Below are 24,268 nucleotides of genomic sequence, written 5' to 3' on the forward strand. Positions count from 1 at the left end.
CTGACTCAAACAAAACAGAGGATGCTCTTAGCAACTCCATTTTTATAAATACAAGGAGGTTGAGAAAGCAGTCCAGGACACCCAGCAGCCTAGGTACTCCACTGTGTTTTTCTAGGAGCTCATGAAAAGCTTGCCTCTGAAATATTAGGGTAGTCATGTACAAGACTGACACTGGAATGATTTTTAATTTTGTTCATTGAGTTTTTCCTCTATTTCCAGGTTTTGTTTTGCTTTTTAACCATGAAATGGTTAGTAAGGTAGACAAAATAATGTCAATAAAGGTGGAAAATCACCATTCAGTCCTCAACCTGACTGTTTTTCAGACAGTTAGAAGGAGGTGCTGTGTAACTCTGTTTGTCTGAATGACCAGTATAGGGAAATCTTGAGACAGGAAGCAGATTGGCAGTTGCCAGAGGCTGTGAGGACTGGTGAAGGTTTCTGTGGAGCAACTGCTTTCTTAAGAGTGGTGAAAGATGTGTGAGCTGGATAGAATTGGTGGTTAACCAACATTTACTCTGTGCTAATCACCACTAAATAATTCATGTTTGTTTTTAGAGACTGAGTTTCTCTGTATAGCCCTAGCTATCTGGGATCTTGGTCTGGGGACCAGGTTGGCCCTGAACTCAGAGATCCACATGCCATCACCTGACCCTAGATCATTCCCTTTAAAAAAAATTTTTTTTTTGGTTTTTTTTTTTGTTGTTGTTTTTTGTTTTTTTTCCGGAGCTGGGGACCGAACCCAGGGCCTTGCGCTTCCTAGGCAAGCACTCTACCACTGAGCTAAATCCCCAACCCCAAAAAATTTTTTAAAAAGGAAAAAAAATTAAACACACAGCTACACATCCCTAGCCCTTAAGTGGCTATTTTTTCTGTAATAGGCATTTAACCTCAACTAAAACACACAAAACCTAACTGAGGACACTATGACAGCACTGTCTCTGCTCTCCAGTCCAGCCCTCTAGGAAGATCTTCTCCTTCTCTTCTGATTAGCTTTGGGGAAAACTTGTTCCAGGTTTCACCTGAACAGGGGCAACCACCTCTTTCTATACCGCTTCAGCTCTCAAGAGTAGGCATCAGGACTTCTGTCATGGAATGCCTGCTTGTCCATCACCTAGTGCCCCATTTCATCGGAACCACCAGAATATAGAGCTCTCCCCTCCCCCCAGTCTTCAGGCGGAGAACAGTGCCCTGAGGTCACCAAGGTGAAGGAAATGACTAATGCTTGTGATGACATCTAAACTTGCTGAATGACATCTAACCTGTGCTTGAATGGTCTAGGGAAAGCATTTTTTCCTTTGACTCACGCTTAACCCCTATTACCCACCATGAATCTGGAGAGTTCAGCTCATAGGAGCAATGACGAAGTGGGTGGAATGCCTTAAAAGTCCCAGATAGTCCAATGACCTGAAACTTTCTCTGTGCTTTGTTGCCCCTTGAGAAAGTCTGTTTCACTAAAGTTGGCTTCTATAGTATATATGTATAGTGGTTATCTCTGGCACCTTGTCGACGTAAGGTGCCCTGACACCCACCCCCAGGACCTACCTGAAGATCTGTCTGTTTCTTTTCTTTGGATGTGAACACGGATTTGAACACGGGTCCTCATACTTTAGTGACAAGCAGTTTACTAACTGAGCTGTCTCCCCAGCCATCCAGATGGATTCCAAACAGAAACAACAAAGGACTGTGTTTGATTCCCAGCTCTTTGCCCTACTAGCTGGACAGCCACCACCAATGTGAATGTGAGAGAATTCCTGCAAGGAAACAGGGATTGCAGGGGCTAAATTATCTTGAGACATTTTCTGCTGTCTGGATACCTTTTAATGTTTATGATCTTTTGTAACTGTTGACCAAATCCTTTGGAATTTATGAACAGACTTCTAGTTTCCCTAGTCAAATGCTAAGAATGCTATCAGATAGCATCTAAGACCTAAAGCAGTTGCCCTTGCTTTACTGGAACGTGCCATTAGTCATACCCCGAAAGGTATCTGACAAGTGTGTTATCTTATAACCTTCTTTGTTCTAGTACTATAATAAGTTCATGAGATAGCCACTTCATTAGAACCCACCATTTGGGGACACCCAAGTTTGTGTTCTCAGGCTATAGTCACTCCTATTTGGCTCCAAAATAAAACCATCTTTTTTATTCCTTTGGGGTGAGTTGTTTCTCTCCTTGACACCAAGTTTCTTTGCTTTCCTAGAACTCTTTTTTTCTTGGCTGTGAAATGAGGAACATAAGGATAATCTCTGCCTTTTGAGGTGTGGTGTAGCCAGATACATACTAAGAAGCAGGTTTTCCCCTGAGACCCTGAATTGAACCTGTATTTGCATATCAGTGCATTTGAATTTCAACATTTCCTTCTCGTGTCTAATGGACTCTCTGGGCTTGAAGGAGGCCAAGTGATACAAGGGCTTTGTAATATAAATAAGGAAGTAACACAGGGAATCAGATACTCTGGCCCCTGGAGAAGCAAGTACTTTGTCCTTGAGGCACTATGGAAAAAAATTGGCAGTGTTGCCATACGTGACAGCGTGGTGAATTGCAGTAACTACTGAACCTTCTCTGATTACACTGCAGCTTTTTCTAGGTTGCAGCTACTACAGGGCTCTGATACCCCACACTGAGAGAGGACCACACCCTAGAGCAAAAACAAACAAAACAACAGAAAAGCTTGGAGCCTGTGTTCCCACATGAAAGGGCCCTGTGGGGTGACTTACCTCCTTTCCAGGCCTCAACTGGAAACTGAGTTGTTTGTTAGGTCTGATATGACATTGCCATCAACCGTGTAACCTGAGCAACAGAAATGTAGTGCCTCTTCCTTCTAGAAGCTGTGGGCTGGAGGGTTCTTTCTGAGGACTTCGAGGGAGGCATGTGTCCCTACCACTGAGGTTGACATCCATCTATGTCTCTTAAGAGTCTCTTCCTTCTGAGCATGCCAGTCCATGTGTCTGGATGTCCCCATCTTTTATTGGGGGGAGAGGGCAGTCATGACAAGAGCCACCCACTTGACCTCATTTTAGTTTGACAACTGCCTCCTTAAAGACCTTGTCTCTAAACTAGGTTACATTCTGATGTTTTTTGGTTTTTGTTTTTTTTGTTTGTTTGTTTGTTTGTTTTTGTTTTTGTTTTTCCGGAGCTGAGGACTGAACCCAGGGCCTTGCACTTGCTAGGCAAGCACTCTACCACTGAGCTAAATCCCCAACCCCAGCACATTCTGATGTCTTGTGACTGAGGACTTCAACATGTGAGTTCTCTGGTAGGGCACACAGTTCAATCCTGTGTCGTGGGGGCTGTGCTAAACAAGACCATGGCACTAAACTTCCATTTTCCATTACGTTCAATTATTTCTGTGCTCACTCATTCCCTGTAGGAGTGTCAGCTTCTACTGAAAAGGAACTGTACCATCTTCACTATTGACTTTTATGAGACTGGCAGACAGGAGGTAGGTGATAAACAGCCATGAATCCATGATTGAAGGTGAATGTGTCTGTTTCACTTCTTCAGGGGTTGTAAGACTCCCTTTGTGGAGGGTCAGGCGGAGGAGATTTGGAAAAACCAGTCTGTTCGACCACATCTTTTAGATACTAGCTGCCCACCTCTCTCTCCCTCCTTCCCTTCTCTCTCCCTCCCCCTTCCCTCCTCCTCTTTCTCCTCCTCTTCCTTCTTCCTGTCTATCTGTCTGTCTGTCTCTACATCTCTGTCTCTCTTACTTTGCCACCTCCTTGAGGAGAATCATCCCTCCTGAATACAGTCATCCTTTCCCCTGGGTATCCATTGGGATTGATTCCAGAACCATCTTGGATACCCAAACTCATGAATGCTCAAGAATAAACAAGCCAACAAACAAATAACTTGACAATTAAATAACCAAATAAATAACTAAATAAATATACTCTGTATTGTACTGTCTTAAGTCCTCATGTGTGTTCTAAATCACCATCCCTATTGTACAGTCAGGCATAAATTATCCTGTGTAATTTATCCACTGTTCTCTTTGGGAGCTGATGACAAGAAAGGAATGTCTGTAACCATATCTTCAAAAGATTTATCCTTCTTTAAGTGTGTATGTCTGTGAGAATGTATGCCAAGTGTATGCCAGTGCTCACAGAGGTCCGAGACTGTGTCAGAGGCTCTGGAGCTGGAACTCCAAGAAGTTTGTGAGCCCCCAGACGTGAGTGCTGGGAACTGAGTTTGTCCTCTGAAGGAACAGCAAGAGTTCTTAGCCACGGAGCCACCTCTCTGGCCCCACAGCCACAACTTTTTCCAGATATTTTCAATTCACACTTAAGGCAGAGTCCAGAGATGTTGCCTCTGTAGATTCAGGGACATGCTGTATCTCATTAAGCTATACTACATCTTCTCTTCCTTGTCTTTGCCCTCCCTGTTACCTCTGACAATGTTCTTTCCTCACTGTTGGCTTCCCAAAAATCTCATTCTTCTTTAGATCCAGAACTTTTTGATCTTTCAAAGGCTCCCTGGAGGCTCACTGACTTTTTTTCATAAAAGCATCTGAAGTGAAATTAGCATTTGGATCCCAGCACTCGTCCATCATACTCAGGTAGAGAGGGGTTCATCTGCCTTGAAGGACATAGCAAGGCTCCATTTGCCCTACAAGATTGAGAGACTCTTAAAGGATGAGTGACCATTGCTGTCTCTGGGACTTTGACCACAACACATAGTCAATGTTTGCTCAACTGACCAAAAGAGACATTCTCTGAGAACGGACTGGAAAGAATGGAAATGAATTTATATGTGGGTCATGTGCAATGCAGAGAGCCGATGGAGCTGGTATGTTGCTTTTATTTGAACAATCCTCCAAGAAGTCTTTTCAGAGAAGTTAGGTGAGCTTCACAGGGTCACACAGTGTGGAAGAGGAAGAACCAAGGTTTGAAGACACGTATATATTTAAGGACAACTTGGCCTGTGTTCCCTAACATTAATTTGCTCCCTATGCATTGATGGGATTTTACAAGATAAAATAGCTATAAAAGAATTAGGCGTGGCTTGGTAAGCCAGATTTTTAACCTGCTAAAGAGTAAAGAAATCATGGTCTTAGTGTCCATTGTACACGAAACAAATAGTGTGTCATTTTCCACAAGATTAAGAAAAATCTTTGTGTGTGTGTGTGTGTGTGTGTGTGTGTGTGTGTGTGTGTGTGTGTGATGAATTTCTAAACTACAAAAGCACTGCCCTGGAAGAATCAAATTATGGTACATATCGCCCCAGATCATTGACTACTACTGATGCGTAAGGGGCATTTCTTCTCAGGGATAAGACTAGTGAGAGGCACTCAGGGCTTCAAGAGGCAAGGAAGATAGACATGACAATCCTTTACAACTATTCCTGTGCCTCTTAAGTTTATTCTAGGGAAAAATTTATTCTTGGAGATGTTATAATATTACAGTTAATTGCTGTCATATTGGGCTCACCAGCTGAGGCAACAGTTTAAAATTAGTATCTTTAAACCAGGACCTCACTGAAGTTACGAATAGAAAAACAGAGGACTGTTTACGGGTAAATTTAGCTTGCTGAATTTGGCTTGCCACCCCCCCCCAAGTCATAACAGTTTTGAATGAAGTGAAGATCAAAACTATGCAGGGAAAACACCTTCCTGTCCTCCATGACACGGTCCTTTAAGTGGTCCTATTGACTCTGCTACATCGACACTTATATCAGTGAAAGGAATGAGTTTTTAAACTTTCACCTTGTTTTCTGGAGTTGGGGTGGCTCTCCAATGTTTCACCTATAACTCTGAGCCACTGCAGCATTAAAAGGGGGCTGAGAGGAGAGACTTTTTTTTTTTTTACAAAAAGGACAAAGAAACTTTTATTTAAAAGTGTAGAGAAAGATGCTAAAATATGTTTCTTCTTAAAATGCAATTTGCTATGAATCTGATTTGTACTCATTGTAACTCAATGAAATCATAAAACAGGTATTATTCTTGAATCCACACAAAAGTGAATATTGAAGAGAGATATGTAGGTGACTTTGCATGTCATTCTTAAGGCTGGAGAGGGATAGAAGATGCATTGACCAAAATAGGCTAAAAGCAGACATGAATAGGTTTGCCTTCATGATAATGTCATGTGTGTGTGTACCTGCATACATGTAAGTGAATTATTTCTTTTGATGAAACTCATACATAAAAAAGGAGTTATATTTCTGCTTTGCTTTTAAAAGAGTGGTATAAAATAAAACCTCTGAGATTATTCAGAAAAAAATAATCCAAAATTTGTAGAAACACATAACATTGAGAAATTGGAGACAGAAAAAGAGGGAAGAAACTAGTGTGACTTGCTGCCCATGGGCAGATGCAGTTTTCTTTACAGCACGGAGAAGAGAGACTTCTATGCAATTTTTGGTGATTTATTTTTCTGAGAGAAGGGTTTCTTCCATTTTTTTTAAAAAGCAAATTAGGAAAGTACAAAGAAATAAAAAGGAAAAGAAATTTTGCCCAGTCGAGTAGAGTGAATGGTGGTTGGTGTGTGGTTGAACTTTCTTCCTAGGTTTGTCTGTTTCTTCCTTGATCTTACCCTTTGTAACTTTGGTGTTTCCTGTTGTTTGTTACTTCATGTTATTCAAAACAGCAGCAATGGCCTTGCAGATGGAGATCCAAGCCCCAGTGGGATGCGGAAGCTGAGCTGCCATGGATGCTCTGACCACAGGTTCATCATCTCTGGACCAGAAGCTTACACGAGTCCAGGTGAGAGATTGACAAGAGCCTCGGGTCCTCCTTCCACACAGTTACACAGACCCGGACTTTGTATGCGCTCAAGGCCATGTAGAAGCCTATTAAGATATTATCCAGGAGGGCTGGAGAGATGGTTCAGTGGTTAAGAGCACTAGTTGTTCTCTAGAGAACCTGGGTTCAGTTCCTAGTAACCACATGACAGCTCCCAGCTGTCTGTAACTCCGGTTCCAGGAGATCTGAAACCCTCTCACAAAACACCAACGCACATAGAATAAAAATAAACCAATTTTAAAAACAGAAGAAGAAAAGGATGAAGAACCTATGGGTTAGCTTCCCCTGATTGCCAGGTGGTGCTGGCATAAGCCTTGAATTCCAGCAAGCAGGGGGCAGAGGCAGGTGGATCTCTGAGTTTGAGGCTAGCCTGGTCTATAGAGCAAATTTCAAGACAACCAGGCCTTTGCAGATTTTTTTTTGAAACATATTCTTCTGTAGCTGAAAATGACCTTCAATTTCAGACTGTCCTGCCTCCATCTCCAGAGTGTGGAGTTTACAGATGTGTGTATTACCCATGGTTTATATATGGCTGGGGATCAAACACAGAGCTTTGTGCTGGACAAGAAGTCTACCAACTAAGCAACACCAAACGAGAGCTTTCAAAATGCCCTTTCGCAGACTGAAATCCTGTCTTCCTAGAGAAGCTTGCACTTCCCCCAATTATTTAAGTCACTGTGTTTTAAAGAGGGGGAAAAAAGAATAGAAAATAGAAAAGACTTGGGAAGCTGGGCTGGGGCCTCTCTATAAACAGAGCTGGGCATGACCCTTCTATAGGAAATAGGAAATCAGCTGGTTCATTCAGCACCATCCTGAGCCCACTGGCCAAGGGACACTGAGCATGACTTGCTCTGTTTGTGATGGGGTTCACAGGGCAAAGCCCACCAGTCAAGGATCAAGGGAACCTTTGCTTTTTCTATCCCGGGAAAGTTGTTCTGAATCACGACCTGCCCTGGCACACCTCTAATGCCTTCTGGTATGCTCCCCACCTCTGGAGGATCTGACCACACAGTGTTCTGAGTAACCAGGGTGATGACAAGCCCCAAAGGTGCTGACTTCCAAACCACCTCAACCATAAGGTGTGGTGACGTCTGCCTTCTGCTGTGGACACAGCCAACGGTTGTCAGTGCCAGTTAGCTACGTTAGTATGGAAAGACACAGACTAGCCGCAAAGAGGGTTTTAGGGGGAGAGTGAGACTGTTAGGTTCATTTCAAACTGGGAGTCTGCAAGGGACATGGGGCAGAAATGAACCGGTTAGCACTCTGCCTTGCCAGAGCTACCATGCTGCAGTGCCACAGTTCTATTCTTTCAGCTTTTCAGTGAACATTTGAGGGATTATTCAGTTGCAGATGCAACAAATACTGTCTGAGGTTCCATACCAGACGTTGTGGACAAGAGCAGAGAATAAGCTGTAGGTCTGCACTCCTCTGGAGCCTGCTTCTAGTAGGAGATCATGAGAAAGAAACAGAAGGCTATGTGTGTGTGTGTGTGTGTGTGTGTGTGTGTGTGTGTGTGTGTGTGTGCATGATTACCTGAGTTAAAGGAAAACACAGTTGCTCAAAGGGACAAGGAGTGAAGAACTAATAAGCAAAGGTCAGAATGAGGCTGCTGTGTAGGTGTGGGGACACTGTGTGCACACACAGAGAGGAAGGTACTGTAGGGACAGTAGCTGGTATCCAGCTTGAAGAACAAAGGTGTGGGAGTTGGGGACCATAGACACACCGTACACTTTAAACTACGCTCAGTAAGAGAAGAGGTGGAAACCCTGAGGGCTCTAAGGCCAAACAGGGATGGGATTAGGCCTCCCTTTTGAGCATTGTGATGGCTGGTTAGGTAAAGTCTCCAACCACAGATGAGCACCCAGAGGCCAGGAAATGTCTAAGAACCCACATTTTCTGATGATAATTCACACATGGTGTATCTCAGATATCACCATAGCTGACCTGCTCTTCACCCCACCCCCACCCCCACCCCACCCCCACCTCCCTTACAATCAAGACCGAGCCTGGGTATCTGTGAGAGCCTGCATACTTTACTCCACCTTCTCCCAGCTCATATTACCGATCGCGTTTAAGGCGTCCCTGACTTCTCACACACTGATGCCCACTGCCTCATCGCTTGGTTGAATCGTCGCCAGCCTCTGCATCCTTAGCCATCTTGTCTCAGGGATACTGTCTGCAGCTTGCAGAGCAACAGGTGAGGTGCCATCAGTGTGCCTGTAGCCCCTCACTGCCACGTTGGTCCATTCCCTACATTTATAAATCCCTTCTGTACACTGGCTTCCACTTTGGTGTCCTGATTGCCAAGTGCAAATGGGATTCCACCTGTACACCTGTAGGCCAGGTGCCCAGGCTCATGAATCTACCATCTTGGGGTCTTTGAACACTTTGTGCTAAGCTCTTTGTAAGGGAACACCTGCCAAATGTTACAGGGGAAATCAAGGATCAAATGTCTGATTCTAACTTTCTGTTTGCCCTTCTGTTTATACCCCCACCCCTTTGTGAGACAGACTATTGCTCTGTAGTACAGGCTAGACTGAAACTTATCAGGTTTCCATGGCCTCCAATCCATGGAACCTGCTAATCTTGAACTCATGGAAATTAACCTTCCACAACCTCCCATTAATGGTGTTGAGGCACCAAACACAATTGGTTCTGACTTCTATATGTTCCAACAAGCCATGGGTTAGTCCCAGCTTTCCATAACTGATAATGAGATATGCAGTTTTCCAGAACGTCATGCCCTGTAAGTGCTCTTGAATATTTCCCATGGCCTAAGACATTTCTAAAGAATACTGATTTTTGGTCTGGGGATTTTGGCTCAGGTAGAATGCTTGTTGATTCCATCTTCCAAAGAGCAAAAGCTCTGTGTGGTGATACAAACTTGAAATCTCAGTATTCAGTAGGCAGAGACAGGATTTGCAGTTTAATATCACCCTTGGCTATTTAGTTTGAAGCTATTCTGGGCTACTTGAGAGCCCCTATTTCTAAAACAAAATCTAATAAAAAGCCATGTGTTTCTGACCTCACTCCAACTTGTAGGACCGTAGCTCCAGATCAGACTTGACATCTGCTGTTTGCTCACTTAATTGGGTTGTTTCTTGTCACCAAATTGTTAGGTCCAAAGGAGACTCCAATTCCTCAAACTCCAAAAGGCAGTCAAAATATCCAAAAATGGACTCAATCTGAACAACAAGAAGATTTCTTTTGCTTAGATACAAGCCAGCATTCCTCAGGAACTTTTGAAGCTGGTTGGTCCCCTTCTACCAAAAGGAACCACTTCCCTTCTCCTAAGGCATAAGGGACATATGGCTACTTGTGGTGCCTGTTAGCATACCAAAGTGTATGCTGGCCTCTAGGTTCCCTCAGCATGACAAGTGCCTGTTACATATTTCAAAGTCTATGCTAGCTCCTAGCTTTTCTCACTTCCTCCCCTACCTTAAACTCTCCCATCTCCTTGCTTCCTTCCTCCAGCTACTCACTGCATTCTCCATATGACCCTGCTGTTGTCCCTCAGCTCTCCCCTCCCCTCTCTCTGCTTTGTTCCTGCTTCTCTCACTATGTTTTCTCTATTCTGTAGCTCTTGCTATTCTCCCCCATCTCAGAGATAGTCCCAGTCACAGCCAGTCTGCTGGCTATGTTCAGTCTCCTGCTTTCTCTCTCTGCTCTGGACTCTTCAGATGCTTCTGGCTGTTCTCTCTCTCATATCTACAGCAAAAGCATTTCCTTTAGCACTGTCATTGAGTGGTCATGTTGCCATGTTGCACACAAATAAACATGGACACCTGTTTCTATGCACTTTTTATTTGATAAGGATGCTCCTGAGACAGAAAAAGCAAAGGAGGTGCAAAACCAGATTTAGGCGATGATTTCCATGCAATGGTTTCTTTCCAAATGTCTTCTCTCTTGTATAAAGAGAAACTCTGCAACTGGAGCCTGTTATTTATTTTGTGAATTATTTTAGGGATGCCCTTGTTTGCTTCCTATTGCTGTGATAAACCCTAGAATCAAAGGAACTTAGAGGGAAAAGGGGTTTATATTATTAATGCTTACACTCCATCATCCATCCAGAAAAGGCAGTAAAGGAACTGAAGCAGAACCACAGAAGATTGCTGCTTACTGGCTAGCTCTCCATGGTTTGCGCAGCTTGATTTCTTATACAACTCAGGACCACCTGCCCAGAAGTGGCAACTTCATAGTCAGCTGGACCTTCTCAAATCAATTAGCAACCAAGACAATGATATAGAGACATGTCAATGGGTCAGACTGATTGAGGCAATATCTTAATTCAGATTCCCTCTTTTTAGGTGACTCTAGCTTGTGGTACGTTATAAAAAATAACTACCACAACTCACCTCTTATGAATTTGACACACACACACACACACACACACACACACACATATATATATATATATATATATATATATATATTACTATGAAACCATAACCTTTCCTTTCTTGTTTATCCCTACGATTTCATGTTAGCATCACAATATAACACATAGTCCAACTTTAAAAGTTCCAACATTTAACAATTTTTTAACACTTTAAAAATTCAAGTTTCCTTCCAATATCCAGTGTCTTAACTGAGAACTCCTGTAAAATTCAAAGTGAATTAAATACTTTGTAGTCTACAAGAAAAAACCCAGGGTAGAGTTCAGATGAAAACAAAACAAAAGACTAACAATATAAAAAGTTCAGTATCTAGTATCCGGGATTTACTATTTCCTGAGAACCAAAAGACTTGAGCAGTTCACTGCTCTGGCTCTTCTAATTCTAATATATAGTTTCCACACCTGCCATTGTACTTGGTAGACATCAAGTTTTCTGATTTTCCATCAAAAGTGCAATATCCTGGGAACTCTGAATAGCATGGTCCTATCAAGCTTTGACTAAGTCTAAATTAAAATTAACATGGCCCTGGTGCCTTCAATATTCTTGGGTCTCCACTGTAACTGAGGCTGTACCTTCACCAGTGGCCTCTCTAGCTTCTCTACAGGGACTCTGATCCTGCCAGATAGTGCCAAACCTCAGCTGCTCTCCCCTTCAAACCTGTAGCCTTCATGCCACTGAAACCAGTACCATGTAGGAGCCTCCTACACATTACCAAGTTCAGCCAATAGCTTGAAATGCAGCCTAGATCCTCTAGATCACAACCCTGTGTCCTTACCCTTGGGAAATACTCTCCAGAAGATTTCATCTGACAATAATTTACTCTCACTAACCATACCAGAATTTTCAGCCACATCTAACCAGCATGTATTGACACAGTAATACAAAGGTGTTAGTTTAGTGGTACTGGTCTCCGGTTAATTAATCATGGTTGACTCTTCAACTCCAACTGACCAGAAAACGTAAGTTATTAATTCAAAATATCACATGGAAGCCTGGATCTAGCCTTTGAGGGACTTCCTTCTGAAGCCAGGCCTCCACCATCTACATTTTTTCAACATTCTCTTCCAAGTTCCCACAGAGAAAAACAGTAAGCTCTGAGTATTTAAAGACTTTTCTATCCCAAAGTTTCAAATGTGTCTACGATCTGCCCCCAAAGCACAATCAGAAATGTCACAGCAATACCCCTTTTCTGTGGTTCCAGTGTCTGTCCTAGTTTGCTTTCTATTGCTGTAATAAACACCAGGCCCAATATTAACCGGGGAATAAAGCATTTATTTCATTCTATGGATTATAGATCATCACCTGGGGAAGTCAGAACAGGAACTCAAAAAGGGCAGGAACCTGGAGGCAGGAACTAAAGCAGAGACCATGGGGGACTGTTGCTTCCTGGCTTGTTTAGCTTAATTTTGTATATAACCCAGAATGCTCAGGGGTGACATCATCCACAGTGACATAGGCCTTCCCATATCCATCATCAATCAAGATGTCCCACGGGCTTGCCTGCCGATAAGTTTGATGAAAGCAAATCTAAAACCAAGGCTCTACCTTCCCAGGTATCTTTAGTTTATGTCAAATTGATTTAAAACGAATTAGCAGAGGGGGATTTATGGAAGGTTCCTGACTTTGCGACATCCTGGCACTCTGAATAGCATTGTCCTGACAAGCTAGGACCAAGTCTGAATTAAGATGAAGGGGAGATAATAAGGAAACTTTCAGAGATTCATTTCAGAGAAAGGAGAGTCTAAGGTCTTGAGATGTTAACCAATCTACCTGCAGACACACAGCTGGTAGAGTTGGAAGGGGACACAGTGCTCTGTGTACCTGACCAGGATTTTCCCTTCCTGCATGTAAGGGTAGATCTGGGCAGTGGGGGCTCCACACACCATCTTGGGGCCTATGCTCAGGAGCAAAGGATGCTTTATCCACCCCACGTGACTGGAAATTACCCCCAGGGCAAGCTCTGATAACAGTCATCTGACTGACCAATCCCACCTCTACTGCCCCCATCTTGGGAAATGGGTGCTTTTCAGACTTGTGGATCTTTTAACTTGTTGGAGTAACTCCATGCAATATATCAAGTGGACCTATGTTGGATATTTACTAATATAATTCTAAATCTAGAACATTGGTCCATCAAAGACAGACTCACCACCACCTTCTTCCATTTCTTTATGTCACAGTCCCCCCGTTTTCTCATCCAGAAGCAAGGTACTGTCCTCATCCCTGAGTGGTCAGCGAGGCTAGGACCTAGCACAGAGTCAGCTCTGTGCTGCCTTTTACAGAACGGACAGATGCATGCAAGGAGAGGTGGCTTTGCTCAGCTCTGGATCCCTGGGGCTCTATTCTCTGTCTCTCCAGAAACTTGTGTTTCCATCAACTGTGTAGCTGTAGCTGGATCTTAACCAAGAGAAGAGTCTGTGATATGGGTGAAGAAATGAGTGCAAGTACATTACATGAACAAAAAGCACATGTGAACAACGACCACAAAGGTTGGCCACAGAACCCTCCAGCCCCTACTCAAGTGAAGTATGCTAGGGTTGTATCACTTATGAGGAACTTTGATCACTAGCAATAGAAAACTCTCCATGATGGTGGTATAAATCCCCAGGAATCTGGTCATTATTATTCACAGCTGTTAAACAATAAAAAAAATAAAATAAAATAAAATTTATAAAAGCCAGTTGCAGGGCTAGAGCGCCTCTCTTCTATGTTAGTTGCCTTTCAATTTCCATATGCTAGTGTGTGCGAAACTTCTAATTTCAACATCAACTGATGAACCGTTGGAGCTGCAACAGTCGCCCAAATTTAGGTCAGCACATAAGAGGAGGAGATGGTGCGGGTGGGGGTGGGGGACTCCCTTTCTCTGAGGATATTCCCTCAGAGATTTCATTTGGCTATAATTTAGTTATAGGAACTCTTAGCTACAAAGAAAGCTGGAAAAGGTAATCTTTACTTAAGGAAGTTTGCTTTGTCCAAGTCCCTATGAAAAAGAAAAGCAGGGAGAGTGGATGTTGGTAGACGCTCTGTAGTCTTGGCTACCTCCTTATTATATTTCCCTGCTTGAATGCTAGCCAAGCCCAGGGCTTTCTTGTTGCCGGTCATTTTTCAATTCTGGGCTGGAAGAAAATGACAGAACATTTTTTTTCTTGAATAAAAATTGTGTTAGGAGTTTACCACCCTTGTCTGACACAGCTGCATTTGACTGCTTTGAAATGGAGCTGGACATCCGAGGACAACTTCCATTTAGTCTCCAGGGTTCCATGTGTGGTAGCTGGCAAGTCACACACTCAGTGAGCCCCTCACTGTGACTACAGAGAAAAAGTAAACGTACCCAGCTCAATGCCCACGGTGCTCACCATTCTTGTGACCACACAAGTCGTGGAGTGGGGTTGGGGGTTCCGGGGTTGGGGGCGGCACTTCTCCCATTTGACAATCAAACAGTTCTGCAGCTGACTCAGCTGGGCTTTTCTCATCAGGTTTAGCTTTGCCATTGTCTGTCTGACAATGACATCCAGTCTCACAGGCTCCTTATTGCCAAGACTTCCTCCTCTAGATGCCAAACAAGCCCCAGCTTACTTAATCTGTACTTCTAAGCATGAACTATGCATTAGAGATGCCCCACCCTCTTCAGATTCTATTAATGTGCTCACTGAAAGTGTGACAGGACTCAGAAAAATAAATTTACTGCATATTATAGTGGATATAATGAGGACTACAGGAGAAATGTCTAGGTGAGGTCTGAGGAGATGCTTCCCATCCCACGCCTTCCCTGCCTGCCACCTTCCTGGGACTCCAGGAGTTGAGCTAGTCTATGCTGTGCCACCCTTTGTCCTTTGAGGTTTCCGTGGGGACTTCATTACATAAGCATAGCTGAAGCTTGGTCAACTGTGCAGAAATGTGACTGGACCAAGCAGATGACAAATGCTAACTGTAGAGCAAGTGGGGACAAGCTCAGCCTGCCTACACAAATATTTCTGGGCTCTCCTTGACACTCCTCCTCCAGGGTACAGGATGGTCCTTATGAAACGGGAGTCTGATGACCTACTATTGGGCAATGGATTCCGGAGAAGTCCTTTATCACCGATCCCATAGAGGAAGATAGAAGACTAAAAAATTCTTTTTATTCCATCCATCCATCTATCTATCTATCTATCTATCTATCTATCTATCTATCTATCTATCTATCTATAATTGATTTTATCTCACATCATGCATCCTAATTGTACTCACCTTCCAGTCTTTCCATATCTGCTCACCTCCTCTGTGATCTCCTTGTCTCCCCACCACCAAAAAAAGGCAAGTCCATTTTGTGTTGTCCATATACTCTCTGGAACATGGTCAAATTCCTATTGGCCAGTGTTCCCCTCCCTGCACTGGAGGATGAGTCTTTCTCAAGTTCTAGTTTCTCCTATTGTGTCACTGAAGGAGAGACCACCATATCTGAGGAACCTGAAGTACCCATCTTCCAATAATCTACTCAAGTAGTCTGTGACCTGTGCTGATACTGTCACTTAGAGCAAGTGCAAGGGGAATTGTGCAAAGAAGAGAGTGGGAGGTCTGAATAGTAAGGGTGTGTGTGTGTAAGGAGCTCACTGCCAGGTAGTATCGTCAGTCTCCCCAAGTCACCTGACATCATCACACTAGGACATTTGGGAGGGAAAAACAAGTGGGGTATGTGTTCTGAGAGCTACAGTGAGGGGGTGACTAACGGGGAGATGATCCAGGTTTGCTGTGAGTGTGTACCTGGGAGAAATTCTTCTACCCTACACTCTGTCCTGGGTGCTGAAGGGTTTGAGAGTCACTGGAGGAACATTGTTAGAATTTTTGTAGCTTTACCTCACCCTGCATTGAGCAATGTAAGGGGTAGCCCAGGAGTTAGAGACAGATCCATGGCAAACAATTAATGACTCTTTAATCACAGACTGTTCAGAACAGGCAGCCATATTGATTGGCCCTTTGATGATGGTCGTGATAGCTGTACATCACACCAGGAGTACATTCCAAACAGGAAGCAGACAGAGAAACTGGTAGGGGCCGCTTTGCTCTAGTTACAACTAGCCTGCTATAAGGATTACCAAGGAGGAAAATAGAATTATCTAAATCCTTTTCAAGAGCCAGTGAGCCGAGAACCTTTCTGTAGACCCACCTCTTAAAGATGTTATCACCTTCCTCCAACAGTGTCCCTCTGGTGGGTGCATCTTTTGGGTACAGTAGTATCCAAACTACAGCATTAGGAAGGATGAAGATCATGTTGTCAGGTGAGGTACACAATGTTCTTGGTGTGTGCAAACTCATGTAACCCTCACAATCTTATGCCGGGTTAGGGACTAGCTCTGACACACACACCGTGGTACTGAAATGCAGAGGGTAAAGAATCGTGCTTGCCTAACTGTTTGACGGTATGGTACACCATTATCTATAAAATTCATGCCCAACTGAGTTACAAACCAACAACAAACACGTAACTCCCAAATTTCATGTTTCAGACACGCTTACAGTTTTGCGTTGGGCCACATTCATAGTTCCCCTGACACGGAACTCAAACGGCACCTGTTGTGCAAGCCTAGAAAACCTTTTTAATGCTGGGATTATGACCAAGATACAACTGATGTCCTTAGTTTCAGAAGTTCTCAGGGGCTCATGTTGGACAGAGGAAACTGGGGAGGAGGCATAGATGGGAAGATGGAGGACAGCAGAGAATCCAGGCAGGGCGGGCTCAACAATGTGCAGCTTCAGAGAGCATGCGCGGTCCCTCAGAAGTCAGACACAGTGGAATCCTAATGAGCACTCCCATGTTTTCTTTGCTGGTAATACTAAAATCTATGACATGACGTGTACACGCACACACAATATGCCGCAGATATGAGCTTGGAAACAAAGCCCGGTGTAGCTCTCAAACTCTGCTCTCCCTCCCGCACCTCCTCCCTGTCCTTGCCTGCAGCCATAGCACCTGTGAAGAAGGCTTCAAGGACGTGCAGAACTGAGCCCCTAGAGTGTTCAGCTTCTTACAATATCCTTGAACCACCACGAAGGCCATGGCAAACACAATGCTTGGTGACACACACAAAGCTAGAGTGGCAAGGATGCTCCCTGAAGAAAGAAGAAGCTGGGAGGTATAATAAAAGCTTGCACGTAAATGATGCACTGTTATTAACATGCTGCAACTGCACGATGTTTCTTGGTTTTTATTTAAGGCTGAGGACAAAGTTGACTAATGAAGTTGCCGAGTAGCCTGATGATGTCTATTAAGTCATTTAATGGTCATTTTCGGTTCTTTTTTTTTTTTTTTTTTTTTTTCGGAGCTGGGGACCGAACCCAGGGCCTTGCGCTTCCTAGGCAAGCGCTCTACCACTGAGCTAAATCCCCAACCCCTTAATGATCATTTTCTAAATTAAAATATTAAGCTTCCTATGCATCACAGTGTTCTGCTCACCTTGGGGGTGGGGGTGGGAGAATATAAATCCCAGGCCGTGAGGAGAGTCCTGGATTCTACCCTCAGATCAAGAAGCTGAGTCCCAAAGATCATGGGAAGCTCTTAAAGCATCTGTGTCTGACCAGGGCAGAGTCAGAATCAAAATCTTCAGGCCCTGTCGCATTTAGTGTCCAGCATTAGTTCATAGCTCAGACAAAAGTAAATCTTACCCACACCTTATAACTTACTCTCTTGCCTCGCCTCTGTGTTCTTAGCACCAGCATCAATGTTTCCTCCCTTTTGTCTATATGCCGTGTCCTAACAGTGGGATGCAATGTCAGACACGTGTTCAATAGATGGTCTTGAAAATGAGAGGTGGAAACAGAAGGAAGGAAGGGAGGAAGGAAGGAAGGGAGGGAAGGAGGGAGGGAGGGAGGGAGGAAGGGAAGGAGGGAGGGAGGGAGGGAGGAAGGGAGGGAGGGAGGGAGGAAGGGAGGGAGGGAGGGAGGGAGGAAAGAAGGAAGACCTATTGGCACCAGCTGCGTGCGTGCTGTTTGTCTCCATGGTCACAGTTATTATGCTGATTCATCCTTACCTTCTTCCTCTGGTCCAGGGGTATGCTTCCTAAGGCTCATTTCCGTGTGGAAACAGGTATAGGAAGAGAACATTCCTGACTAAAGTGGCTCACTCATACAGAGAGTCTGGTCTGAGTGCTTATGCCAATTACCTTCTGTCTGCATAGCTTCCTGCTTGCCAAAGGTAAGCACTCATTCATTCAGCTTGAGTTTACTGAGCTCCAGTTCTAGGCTTGTGGGATATGTTATTGAACAAAACTGGATGAAGAGCCTGGTTCTTGTGAGGCAAGAGTGATTGATGGTGATTTAAAGGTTCAGCACTGTGCAACAGAGACAGGGACAATGGCTTAGAATTGAGGAACCAGATCCTCTGAAGTCATTCTGGACTATTACAATAAATACTCTTTGGGGGATTCTACCCCACCTTAGATCATTTAGTTCCCAAATGAAAACATAAACTTTTATATTAATAATAAGCCTTGGGGTTGGGGATTTAGCTCAGTGGTAGAGCACTTGCCTAGCAAGCGCAAGGCCCTGGGTTCAGTCCCCAGCTCCGAAAAAAAAAAAAAAAAAGAAAAAAAAAGATTAAAAATAATAAGCCTTGAAAGCACTAGAGCTGGGCAGATATGAACCCTCTGTACTATTTTGTCTACCTCCCCGTCAGTAACCCCGAGATATCATCTGCCATGTTCCTTCTGGGCAGCTCCTACTCCAACAGGCTGGCCCTCGTGGCCATGAGCTCATGGTGACTCATTCACCCCATGGTGACTTCTTCCTTCTTCCTCCTCTCTCTTTTCTCCCTCTCATGGTCTCTGCCGGAGACCCCAAACCTGGGAACCAAAGTTCTGCCTTCCTCTCTTCTTCCCAGCTACAGTTTGTAGACATCTCCATTAACCAATCACAGATAGCGTGGGGGGCAAGGTTTATACAGCAAAAGTTGGTGCACATGAGGATCTGTTCATCTTGGAACAACCAGATCTTAGGGTACAGAATTTAGCATTTGAATACAAGCAACATCAGACCAACCCACTACAGACCACCTCACCTTGCCTGTGCGAAACCTTCCCTAGGCACAAGATATTCAGCAGAGTGGGGCACAGAGCAGCCCTCAGCCAGAAAGAGCTCCAGCTCTCAGCAACTTGGTAGGATAAGCAACTGAAAGCTGAGCAGTTCTCTGAAGAAAAAAAAATAAATCATGATTGATTGATTAACCGACAAACCAATGTACAACAGGGTATCTAGTTACACAGTGAACTAAAGCCCTTCCATGAAGACAAACAAACATGTTGAACACTAAGGGAGAGCACCAGCTCCTGGGCTGAGATATGGGGAGAGGAAAAGCAGAGGGGACTGAGAACAACAGAGAGGGCCAAGACTTTTCTCCTGCCCATACCTACACGATGCTTGGGTGTCTGAGACCCTCTGATCAGAGGAATAAGATCCCAAGACCAATAAAACCATTCCCAAGCTTCTTAAGAATGTTCAGGAGAGGGCTGGAGAGAGATGGCTCATCAGTTAAGAGCACTGACTGCTCTTCCAGAGGTCCTGAGTTCAATTCCCAACAACCACACGGTGGCTCACAACCATCTGTAAAGAGATCAGATACCCTCTTCTGGTGTCTGAAGACAGCAACAGTATATTCACATACATAAAATAAATAAATAAATCTTTTACAAGAACTAAAAAAAATGTTCAGGAGAGTGGGTAGGGGGGTCTTGATTTCTGAATTTTAGTTCAGTTCTGGGGAGAAGACTATTCTACCCAGATCTATGCAGCCCCTGGAGCCTGGGACTCCTCTGGAAGACTCTGATATGGCTGTTAGCATGGCTCTGAGTGTCTCGGGCTGGGCTCTGGCAGCGAGGACAGCAGAAACATTCTTCAGGTGGTTTGGGGAGCAAGGTACACAGAGTAGGAGCTTAAGAACACATAGGACTCTGAGTGGTATGATGTGCAGGAGAGGACTATGAGTGAACTCCATGGTTCCAGACTTCCAGACATACCTTGCAAGTACCTGAAAAGAAGCCTATTGTTCTACCTAGATGGAGACAGGGCAGGGCATGGACTCTGTCTAGTTGGAACACTGGGTTAACTGAGATTTCATTGTCTTGGCTTCTTTTGAATCACTGTGACCAAATACCTGACAGAAACAACCCAAGGAGTTGCTTACAGTATCAGAGGTTCAGCCAGTGCTTGCTAGGTCTCATGCACTTAGAGGGAACATCGTGGTGGAAGACGTTCTGCACCTCCCAGGGGACAGGAAGTAGAGTACAGGAAAGGCCACGGACCTACTTCCTCCAACTAGATCCCACCTACTAAGTTTCCTAGGCCCTTCAAAGTATTGCCACCAGCAGGAGATGAAGCCTCCAATACATGAGCCTTTGGGGGCGTGTCCCTTACCCTTCATTGCTGTAACAAAATACCCTATGAAAGAGAAGGAAGGGAGGGAGGAAGGAGAGACTTGTTCTGCACACAGTTTGAGGGTACAGTCCTTCATGTTGGAGAAAGCATGGCAGCAGAAATGTGAGGCAGCTAGCTGATCACATTGATTCCACGTGAGCCAGGAGGGAGAGTGATAACTTATGCTGGTGTTCAGTTAGCTTCCTCACTTTTATTCAGTCCAGGATCTTAGCTCATAGAATGGTGTTATCCACAGTCTTGGCGACTTTTTCTATTTCAACTAACTTAATTTGGGAACATCTTCACAGACATACCTAGAGGTTTCTTTCCATGGTGATTCTACATCCCATGGAGTTGACAATCAAGATTAATCCATCATATAAGATGACAGGTCATCTAAGGCTTACCCACACTAGCTTGTAGATGATGCTGTTAAGGGTAGAGATGGTGACCACATGCGATACTTGTATTTTCCTTGCTGGCAGTCAAGAGAGTAGAGGTTTATTCAGGATTATTTCAGGCTCATCTTAGGCTGTGTCAGCTCTTGTCAACCAGCATCAGTGACTCTGGTGTGTTTCCCGCCTGGTCCCTCATTCCTCACACTGTCTTCATCTCTTTTGGCCTCCTCCTGCAACTATCTCCCAGAAACTGATGTTAAACCAGTACTGCCTGCCACACTTGAAAACCTTCTACAGCGCTCTCTCTCTCTCTCTCTCTCTCTCTCTCTCTCTGTCTCTCTGTCTCTCTGTCTCTCTCTCTCTCTCACTCTCTCTCTCCCTCTCTCCTCTGATGGCTCTGATTCTTTGGCTTGGCAGATAAGCCTTTCTAGAAATGGTGTCTCCACCCTAGAGCTCTGGATTCCTCTACCTGCTCAGTTCATTCTGTAGCACTGTGTTTCAGCACACTGCTGTTCAGTCATCCTCTATCTCTAACCAAACAGCCACACAATTCCTTCCCCTGCCCTCCATCCTTCCCTCCCTCTCCCAGCAAGGACCAAAACCAAGGTTTTGTCTTAGAGTTTCTATCGCCGTGAAGAGACACCATGACCATAGCAACTCTTTTTCGGGTGTGGGGGGATTCCGACCAAAGTCAGAAGACCTGCTAGACAAATTCTAAAAGATCTGTAACACTTTTTTTTAAAAGATTTATTTATTTTATGTATATGAGTACACTGCCACTGTCTTCAGACACACCAGAAGAGGGTGCCGGATCCCATTACAGATGGTTGTGGGCCACCATGTGGTTGCTGGGAACTGAACTCAGGACCTCTGGAAGAGCGGTCAGTGCTCTTAACGGTTGAGCCATCTCTCAACCCACACCTTTTTGGCAACTCTTATAAAAGAAACCATTTGATGGGGCTAACTAACAGTTCATGGGTTTAGCTCATTGTCATCATGGTGGGAGCCTGGTGTCACATAGTCTCCAGACATGGTGCTGAAGAAGAAGCTGAAAGTTCTACATCCAGATCCACAGGCAGCAAGAAGAGAGAGAGACTGGGCTTGGCTTTTGAAACCCCACGCCCGTGACATACTTCCTCCAACAAGGCCACGTGTTCTAATCCTTTCAAAAAATGCTACTCCCTAGGAACCCATGAGGGTCATTTTCATCAAAACCACTGCAGGCTTTACATATACAAAAGCTCTTGTATCTGCATACCCCCAGACTTCTCATTCTGCTTCTTGTTTTGAGACAGTTTTACTAAATTGTTCAAGCTAGCCTTGAACTCACTCTGTACCCAAATCAGGCCTTGAACTTGTGATCCTCTTTGTGTCAGTCTCATTAGTAGCTGAGATTACAGGCTTATGCCACCAAGTACAGACCACCAGAAACCTCTTTTAATCCACTTGAGGTTAAACTGGTTACTCCACCTCCTGCCTGTCACCTTGCACTCACCCACTGTTGGGGCCTCTAAAAGTCACACTGGTATTTAGTTGTTTCCCCCACTACCCAGTGATATACTTCCAGGCTAGAGCGAATATAGTAACTTAGCTAATCAAATGAGAGACTCTCTAATGAGAAAAAGGCCCACCGGAAACCTCAGAGCATTGTAGTGGATCACATGTGCCATGATGAACTATGGGTGTGCCTGAGGTGCCCAAGTGAGACAAAGGTGTTTAAAGGTAAGATGAGGACTACTGAGTAGTTTTGAAACAATTATCCTTACCTGCAGAATCAATAACCTAGATGATGTCAGTTTGAGGCTGAGCAGGCAATTGCTGGGTGGGCCTCCGCACAGGGGTAACTGTATGCAAACAAGTTTATGGTGTTGTTTGTGCAAAGTCTTAGTTTTGACTTTGTTTTGAAACAGTTCCTGCTTTCCGGCAGTGGTTGGTTTATGAGGATCCATGGGTTGTGTGACCTTTTGTCAAGAGGGTGTCATAAGTGACTCAACCTTCACTCTGACAACCTTTATGCTGCCAATCACCTACCCATCTTCATAGCAAAGTAGAGTTGAGTGCAGAGCACAGCTCTACAGAATCTGTGCAGTGGTGAGTGGTTCTGCGTGGATGAGTTCTTCTTTGGGCCACTATTGCGAAGGGTTCTTGTAAGGGGCAGCACACGATTTAAAGAGTTGCCCAAGAAACTCATTAATTAGGGCCAATAGTATTTAATACAGTGTTTTAAAAACTATTTATAGCAAAACTCTGTTTCAAAGCATTGGGTACAGCAGGACCTGGCACTGAACCTTCTTCGTACTACCCTTGCTCTCCGTAGACCTTCCACTGAACACAGAGGGGAGCACCAGGCAGGGGACATGCTGAATGGATGAATTTACTCTGCCACACTGAGACTGGTGAAGAAGGGAAGGACTGGAAACTCAAGTGAAGGTGTTGTCAGAGGTGTGTGGTGTCAACCAGAGTTTAAACAAAGCCATTTCTGGCTAATTATAGAATATCCAAAGGGTACTGGATAGCCCCAAGCCTAGGCTGAGTACTGAAGGGTAGGATCAGAAACAAATGTGGGTGGAGCCTGGTTGGGACACAGCTATCCACACCCAGATCACCATGGCTATTCCTTTGACCAGGTTAGGTCATATGTCCAGGGTCAAAGTCCAGTGTGAAAGAGATCATTGGGAGGATCCCCAAAGGAGATGGATGGGAAACCTATAACGTGGCTCTGGGTGGCCACCTGGCCTGGAATGCATATAGTTACTGCTCCACAAAGAGTTTCTTCCCAGTGGGGAGAGGGTCCAGTGAGGGTGGGGGAGGCGTTACTAAAAATGATAAAGAATCCAGAAAAAAATTGAAGTCTTCTGTCTGGCATCTTGTTAGGGTCATTAATTAAGACAGACAACTCCAATGAAAGAACTGTGGGAAAAATATTCCAGCACAAATTCCCTAGAGAGATTTTGGTTTTGGAATGAGAAAAATGAGGTTTGGGCAGAAGGAAAAGTGCAGTTCCGCCTTGGGATCCATTGAAGAGTGGTGGCAGGGGCCCCCTTAGACATCAAAGTCTTCAGCCGCTCCAGACACTCATGTAGAACACTGTAGCAGTAGAACATAATCGTCATACTCCCTCTGGCATCATAATTGACTCTAGACAATTTCAATACCAAATACAACATAAATGTTATGTAAATAACTGTCTCTCTGTATTGTTTAGGGAATAAAGACAAGGAAGATAGTTCAGGACAGACAAGGCTACCCCAGGGAAACTATGCAGCCCACTTCAGCAACAGGATGCTTTTCACGATTGTTTCCATCTGTAATTGGTTGTATCTTTGCATTCAGAGCCCATGGGTACGGA

General features: G+C 44.3%; 1 long non-coding RNA gene and 1 other non-coding gene across 2 annotated transcripts; one reads left to right on the forward strand and one right to left on the reverse strand.

The window, feature by feature from the left end:
- The first annotated feature begins 692 nt into the window (after positions 1–692).
- Positions 693–24,268, forward strand: LOC120096623 (uncharacterized). Its single transcript, XR_005493297.2, has 8 exons — positions 693–3,242; positions 3,369–3,440; positions 6,586–6,701; positions 16,316–16,395; positions 17,079–17,250; positions 18,163–18,308; positions 23,237–23,361; positions 24,125–24,268. It is a non-coding gene; the product is annotated as an uncharacterized LOC120096623 (long non-coding RNA).
- On the reverse strand, positions 21,592–21,653 carry LOC120096765 (U7 small nuclear RNA). The gene has a single exon (XR_005493605.1). It is a non-coding gene; the product is annotated as a U7 small nuclear RNA (small nuclear RNA).

Source organism: Rattus norvegicus, chromosome 14 (genome assembly GCF_036323735.1).
Source record: "Rattus norvegicus strain BN/NHsdMcwi chromosome 14, GRCr8, whole genome shotgun sequence".
In the NCBI taxonomy this organism is placed as follows: Eukaryota; Metazoa; Chordata; class Mammalia; order Rodentia; family Muridae; genus Rattus; species Rattus norvegicus.